At 42.1% G+C, this 8,077-nt stretch overlaps 1 protein-coding gene across 1 annotated transcript in view; it reads left to right on the top strand.

Annotated features, from left to right (window-relative positions):
- UBAC2 (UBA domain containing 2) overlaps positions 1-8,077 on the top strand; it is a 107,793-nt gene that overhangs the window by 42,001 nt on the left and 57,715 nt on the right. The window lies entirely within an intron of this gene.

Below are 8,077 nucleotides of genomic sequence, written 5' to 3' on the forward strand. Positions count from 1 at the left end.
AGAGGAAGTGGAGAAACTCATATTTTTACGCTGAGAAAAATGAATCTATCTTGGAAAGATTGGAAAGAAATCCAGTCTGTCTTGAGCTTTCTTTCTTTCTTTTTATGTTACAAGGATACCAATAATAGCATTTAGGTAAGAGTTTTAACGGAGGACAACATTCACTGATTTCTAAAATTATATTTTTTGCTAGTTTTACTGCAAGGCCAGTGAATTTCATGGTGCTTTCTTGTCTGAATTAATCAGAGTTTTGACCAAATTTTACAATCAGAATAATACAGGTTGAAAGCGATCTCTGGAGATCATCTGGTCCAACCCTCAATTCAAAGCAGTGCCAATTTAATCACGGCTGTGTCTGGTCAAGTTCTGAATATCTCCAAGGATGGAGATTTGACAGCTTTTCAGTTCAACCTTTTCCAATATTTGACTGCCCTCTTGGTGGAAAAAAAAACAAAAACCCTTCCTAATGTTTGATTGCAGTTTTCCGTGTTGCAACTTGAACCCACTGCTGTGTATCTCAAGAAGATCCTGGCCCTGTCTTTTCTGCACCCCTCCCCATTAGGTAGTTGAAGACATTGCTAACATCTCTCAGTCTTCCCTCTTCAGGCTGAACAAACTCAGCTCTCTCAGCCTCTCCTCACATGTTGTGTGCTTCAGCCCTCTACTCATTTTTGGAGACCCTCTGCAGGACTTGCTTCAGTATGTCAGTATCTTTCTTGTACTGTGAAGCCTGAAACTGGATATAGGACTTGAGATGTAATGTCGCAAGTGCTGAATAGAGGGGAAAGATCGCTCCCTCAACCTTTTTTCTAATACAGTCCAGCACACGTTTGGCTGTTGGTCACACTACTGACTCCTCTTCAACTTTTTGTCCACCAGGACACTGGATCCTTTTCAGCAAAGTCGCTTGCTATCCAGTCAGTGCCTATTCTGTACTGCTGCATGGAGTTATTCCAGCTCAGATGCAGGACTTCACATTTGACTTTGAACTCAGTGAGGTTCCTGTCAGCCCATTTTTGCAGCCCGTTAAGGTCCTGTTCTTCTTTCTTTAATGCGTCTGAGCAAGATGATCCAAATTTAGCAGTCATGGGGCATGAACCCAGTTTTGGGTAAGCTATTGTGGTAGGAAAAGTAGGTCAGTGCTCTTGATCTGCACATTTATAGGGATGTTCTCTGTTCTCTTCTGTCAGCCAGCTCTAACCCAGTTGGATTTGCATTCTTTCTTTGCATTTGCTGCCTTTCCTTCCTCTCTCTTTAATTTGGATGAAGCACCCAACAGTTTTGATATGGTTGTTCATAGGAGAAGGGGTTGGATGAATTGAGGGAAGGGAATTTGATGCAGGTTTGTAAAATCATGAGTGATATAGAGAGGGTAAATAGGGAGTCACTGTTCACTCATTTCCAGTATAAGAAGCAGGACACTTTAAATGAAACTAGCAGGTGTCACAGACTAAAGGAACAGCTCTAAACACCATGGCTAGTTAAATTGTGGGACTTCTTGCTGCAAGATACTACAGACATTAAAATTATACTTGAGTTCAAAAAGTGACTGGGAAGACTGATGGAAGAAAAAATGATCGAGGGCTCTCGTGTAAAGATAAGAGCTCTGACTCAGGAAGTCCCAGGTTAGACATTGCAGGAAGCTCAGAGAGTATTCGGGGGGGGGGAGGGGGGAGAGATTGAGGAAACATGTTTGGGCATTTACTACCTAAACAGCAATTCCCCTGTTTTTCTTCAGAGAAACGTTTGGACTTGGATGTGTTCATTTCGTATGGTAGCCTTAGTCTGTAGGCTAGTGCTTAGCCAAGACTATGTTAGTAAATATTTCACTAAGATGAATTTGATGGTTTTTTTCATGTGATTCTTGTGTGTGTTGAGCCAGCATGATTGGATACTGCTAAGATCCAAACTGTTGAGCTTTGTCTTGAGTTCTTGCCCTGCTCTGTACCACAAGCATGGAGATAGAGACAGAGTATGTCCCTACTTTTCAGTTCCTCTAAAACTGCTCATGTTAGGCAAAGTTTTTTCTCTTGTTATTCACTTCAGCTGCACCATATTCATTTTTCTTTTGTTGCAGGCTGTCTCTTAGTTTTCTTTGAGTCCATTCGTTTCTTGCTTACATGAAAGCTTTTGAGTTTTAGAACAAGATTTGCCTTTAATGCGACTTCTGTAAAGGCAAACAAAAACTCCAAAACAAAGAACTTTTCTCCTTATGCTAATGACTTGCTAATTTAAGAGGAGTCACTAACCAGCTTCAGGAATCATGTTGCTTGTAGTGGCATGTTTGCCATTTCAGGCAGTTGCTGTTGCTATCTTTGGCTAAGAAATGACCATGTTGCTGACAGGTTCCCCACCTGCATAGCTTTCAGGCCCACAGCCAAAAGCATCCAGCAGCAATACCTTGGGGAATACCTGTTCTCTTCTGCTAGGTCTGTGAGCGACAGGAGATTGTGTTCTTTATCTCCACGCTTTCAGTTAGTCACCAATATCTTCCAGCCCAAGGTGGCTGGAGGAACTGGTCTGAGCGCTGGTGATAGCAATCCTTAGCTCTACCTGTGCAGCTAAAGAAAAGGATGAAAACACTAAACCTTCTTGTGCAGAAAATGCATGTATGTTTTGTGATTTTTCACATGCACCTTCACTAGGTGATGTACCCTTCTTCAGTGTTCAACCACAGATGTCTGTACAACTTTCTTTTCTGGACTTGGATAGAGTCAGCTATGATGTACCATTTGATCCACCATCATTTTTATTTCTCTGTGTTTTGTCATATGCTCTGTCAAACAAGATTTGAGAGAGATGTCATCGGTGGAGATACCATTTTCTTAAGAAGGACTTTGCATTCCTGAAAGAAGTTGGTAACTAAATATTTGAATTCAGCAGCTGATCATAGAATCATAGACTAATTTAGGTTGGAAGAGACTCCAGAGATCATATAATCCGATGTCCTGCTGAAGGCAGATGTAAGCAGATCAGCTTGTTCAGGGACTTGTCCAGTCACATCTTGAAAACCTCCAAAGATGGAGGTTCTACAACATCTCTGGGCAACCCCTTCCAGTACTTTAGCATCCTTATGGTTTACAAACAAACAAACAACCCCCCCCCACACACGCTCCCCCAACCCATTATACCTTGCCAGAATTTCCCATGTTCCAACTTGTTTTGGCTGCTTCTCATCCTATTGCTGTCCACTTCCTAGAAGAGTCTGACTCCAGCTTCTCTATATCCTTGTAGATAGCAAACTTGTACTTGTAGACAGCAAAAAGGTGTTTCCCCTTTGCCTTCTCTTCTCCAGGCTGAACAGATCTAGTTCTCTTGGCCCTTCCTTGTAAGTCATGTGCTCCAGCCCTCTGACCATCTTGGTGGCCCTCTGCTGGACTTGTACCAGTATGTCCATGTGTTTCTTGTACTGAGAAGCCCGGAGCTGGACACAGTTCTCCAAATGTGTTCTCACAAGTGCCAAATAGAGGGGAAAGATCACTTGTTTGGACCTGCTGACTACACTCTCACTAATACAGCTCAGAGGCAGTTGGTCTTGCTGCAAGAGCACACAGATGACTCCTGTTCAATTTGCTGTCCACCAAGAGCCCAAGGTCCTTCTCTGCAGAGCTGCTTCCCGGACAGTTACAGCCAGCCTGCACTGTTCTTGCATGGAGTTATTCCATCCCAGATGCAGGATTGTATTTGCTTTTGATGAACTTCATGAGGTTCCCATCAGCCCATTTCTTCAGCCTGTTCAGGTCTCTCTGAATAGCAGCCCTGCCTGCCAACATGTTGACTACTTCCCCCAATTTGGTGTCATTCACAAACTTGCTGAGAGTGTACTCTGTCCCATGATCCAGGTCATTAATGAAGACATAAAACAGTATTGTCCCAATATGGATCCCTGAGGGTTTCCCCTAATTACAAGAGTCCAGCCAATTTTCCACTCATTTTACCATCCAGTTATTCAGTACGTATCTCACCATTTTTTTTGATAAGGATACAATAGGAAACTGGTTTAAAGGCCTTGATGAAGTCAAAGTATATGATCTTTTTCAGGCAGATGAATACCCTGAAAGGAGAGCCCCTGACACCTGTCTCTCTACCTGCTCTTATTATCAGGACGTGAGCCCCAAGCTCTCTGCAGAACTGAAGTCGTTTGAACACTATTGAGTGTCATGGGCCCTTACTATGGACTTCTGTTCTGCTTGCTGTCATCCTCATGAACATGACTGCTGCCCTTTGTGCAGCCAACACCTATCCTAGAGCTATTCTGCCAGCTTCTGACAGTGTTGGAATGAAGAAAATCTTCCTCAGTATCTTCCCTTTCTCCAGTCTTGGTTCTCCATCAACGTGTGACTCATTTTCTTGCCTAGAGACAAGGTACTGCCTTCAACACAAACTGAGAAATTATATTAATTGTTCCAGGAGCTCACAGCTACTTTCTTCCCTGGATAGTCCCATGGAGCTCTTCTGGGAACTGTTCCATTCATTGATAGACATCCTACCTTATTTCCTTATCTGAAGATATCACTTCCAGTCAACAGGGCTTTATTGGAAACAGCCCAACTTGTTTGACAAAGCACAGTTTCTTGTAGGCTGGTGTATAAAAGGATTGATTACAAAAAAATGCATTGTCTCAGGAGGGGAAATAAGTTTTTTCCTTCTTTACTAGTTGTTACTACTGCCATGAAAAGGAGCTAGCAGGGCAATCTCAATGTGCCCATAAAAGACTGCAAGCAGATTGACTATTTCGTTGAAGGAATGCGGTCCTTCACAGCTCTACATTTCCACACTGTGTGGTGGTATTAGCCAGATACAGACATTAGCTGTATCCTATTTTCTTGGGTTTCCTCCCATTGGACTTTACTAGGATCTTTGATTCTGTCAAAGCTGAAGGTCAGTTCCTTTCCAGGACAAAGCTCCAAAAAGCCCTTGATGATTCAGATAGCATGGCTAGGCCCGTAGCAAGAGAGGTTCTCCTGATGAGACAGTCAGGGTTTCGTTCTACTTTAAAAGGTGTGGTCCCAGGTAGAGTATCTCCCCTTACAGAGAGGATGTCTTTGGCACCCATACAGATGAAATTCTAAATCTTCTAAAGATTCAAGGGCCATGCTAAGTGCCCCAGGCATAGTCTACTCTTACAGCAGGAGGAAAACGCCTTTGGACCCTATACAGTTTCATACAGGCTCAGCTACACTCCTGTAAGTTCCTCCCACTTCAGACAGCAAAAAACTGCACTGAGTACGCACTGAGTGCACATGCCTTCTGGCAGTGACCACTTGGGTGCCATAGGCTGAGGCACTTGGGCAGCATTTTGGAAGGTACTGCCAAGAGTTGTGCTGTATCACCTCCTGTATTAGTTGCTGCTCTTCCCCAATTTGTCATCTTTTGGGAGACTATTAAATTTCTCTTATCTAGGACAGTCCACAACTTCAGGAAAGGTTTCTGTCTTTCGTCCATGGTTAAATAATCCAATGTTAAGAGTACTACCTCCCAGCCCTTAAGATCCTTTCCTTATTCTGGACCCGTCTCCTGAGAATCTGGTTTTGGCTCAAAGACCTAGTAGATTCAAGTTTCAGTGCTCAACACCTAAAATGAGAGGGATTTTGTAGCTGCTGTTTTTAATTTCAAAGGAAAAGAGCCTGGAGACCCATTTTAGAGTTAAAAAAAATTTTTGAATTTTCTTAAAAAAAAAAAATTCTTACTTTCACATCTCAGTCATGTGTTTACATCAGAAATACCTTTTTGTCATAGTAGGCCATGACTACACGTTAAGGACTTGTCTGTTGTTTTTCTTCTTATCATCAAGAACGTTTACAAAGGCCTTAGGTTTTTGACAGTAGAGCACCTGTAACTTGACAGTGGGCTCTTAAAAGTCAGCTTCTGTTTCCAAATAGCTCTGAATGTGGCCCTTACAGTCCTGAATTCTTTAGGCCTTACGGTAAATATGTACATACCTGGTCTCCACCCAGTGACTGAAATTTATACAGGTTATACAGCAGCCAGGGTCTTTTTCTCTCAGGACCACTTCCATACTCCCATGGAACTTATTGCATATGTATAAGCTAGACATCATCTGTGAGGGAAGATTCTCCTGATCTTACCTGGGTAGATGGCAGCATGCTCCTCTTTTGCCCATCTCTTTTGCCAGATGAGGACTTTGCAGGTTTACTCCATTTTATTTACAAACCAGATGTTAGTTCTGGGCACATATATATTTTTGTCCTGGAATTAATAATCGAATCCATGAGTTGGCAGAAAGACCCAAACAATGTTTGAAAGGAATTTGTTTCTAGAGGATAATTGCAGGTATGTCTCTGCTTGATTGGAGAGCACACTAGTTTCTCTCTCAGTCTCTAGGCACTGAGTGCGGATTACATATCAGTATCTTGGAGCAGGTGGGCCTGCAGAGTGCTCTTTCGATTTGTCTCTGGTCACCATGTCCATGTATTTACTGATGATACCATTACTATGTTGGGTATCAACAAACTGCATAACGTGAAATCTTCCCCAGTTCTACAAGGAAGCAGTCTCCATTTGGAGCTGGTACATAGGTTACTATGTTCTTTTTGTCAGCTTCCCAGGAACTTTGAATACTCCAACAGAAAGTCTTGGCATGGCCCAGGTAGGTTTGGTTTAAGGACCTAATGAATCTTTCTGTTCAGAAATCCAGATTGCTACTCTACTCCTAGCAGGCCTACTTTCTATAAGCACAGACAATCTTCACCTGAATCTAAAATGTTTTCACCTCACTGAATGAACATTGGATGTCTCTTGGGGAATCATCCAGTAAGAAACTATCTTGTTAACAGCAAAGAGTCCACCTAGTCTAACTTAGCAAAGAGGTTTGTAACATAGTGATTCTAAAAAGTCACCTTCCCCATCATTGATTCTTCCATTTATCCTTGATTATCTGCTAGAATTGAAGAGCTGTGCCTTTCACTTAGTCTAGTCAGAGTCCTCTTAGCAACTGCCTTAGCCCTATGCTCCTAAGTGTAGAATTGAAAGGTATTCTATCGTATTCATGTCATGAATGTGTTTTTTAAGATCCTTACTGGACTTTACACTCCAATTAGAGACCTTATTTCTCCCTAGACCATCAGTCAGATCCTCATAATGAGCAAATCATTTGAACACGTTGCTGCTTGTCAGCACTCTGTCTGTGAAAAGGGTGAGTGAGATCTGGATCTGTATGACTGTTTCCCATCCTCTCATATAGAAGAGGTCATTACCTAGAATTTATCAAAAGCTTGTACCAGAAAATGGATTCTTATTTTCTCTTATAGAAAACTCAACTGCTGTTTTCTTTTGCAAAGCTCATACTGCTTCTATCATGTGTTGCATGGCATGCTCTGTCCTTTTACTGACAAAATCGTATCCTTTCCTCTTTGTGTACAAGTAGAAATATGCAAAGGGACTCCCAGGGTCTTTGTACTATATACCTGACTCACTAATAAAGAAATCCTGTTTACTGTAAAGCTGTGTTCCATGAAACCTCAAGCAAGTAATTTAGAAGCAATTTGAAGTGCCTTTTTTCAGCAAGAAGCACTGACAGTATCTCCAGGGCATCTACCTTCAGCTGGTCACACTTAGTAAACATTTCACGCTCACCAAAAGGATGCTACCTTTAGAAGAGCTGTCCAGAAATCCTCATTTACATTTTGGAGGATCCTGCTCCAGGAATTTGCAGGTGTGAATCTTTCACAGTGTTAATGATCTACCTTTTTTTAAAGGTAAGTACTTGCAAGGTACTTCCTTGCAACCAGTTTCTTTCAACAGAGCCTGTTTTTGTGTTCACAGCCCTTTCTCCTACTGCTTTCTCAGCATCTATTATATCTTATGGACTCAGTGTTAAAGAGGAAAAGCGATAGCAGGTATAGCTTTACTTTCTTTAACCTTGTATGTGTGGCATGCAGGAGAGGGACTTGAGGTGTCCCCCTGCAGATACCTACTATGGTAAAAATACTCCAACAAGCAATATTGAAGGAGGAGTACCTTCAGAATGAATGGACGAAGGCATCTTGAAGAAAACCAGTTCTTTGGAAATAGCCGTGTTTTCAATGTTACTGCCGTCCATTGCTCCCCTCCAGTT

Source organism: Apteryx mantelli, chromosome 1, assembly GCF_036417845.1.
Source record: "Apteryx mantelli isolate bAptMan1 chromosome 1, bAptMan1.hap1, whole genome shotgun sequence".
NCBI classification, from domain to species: Eukaryota; Metazoa; Chordata; class Aves; order Apterygiformes; family Apterygidae; genus Apteryx; species Apteryx mantelli.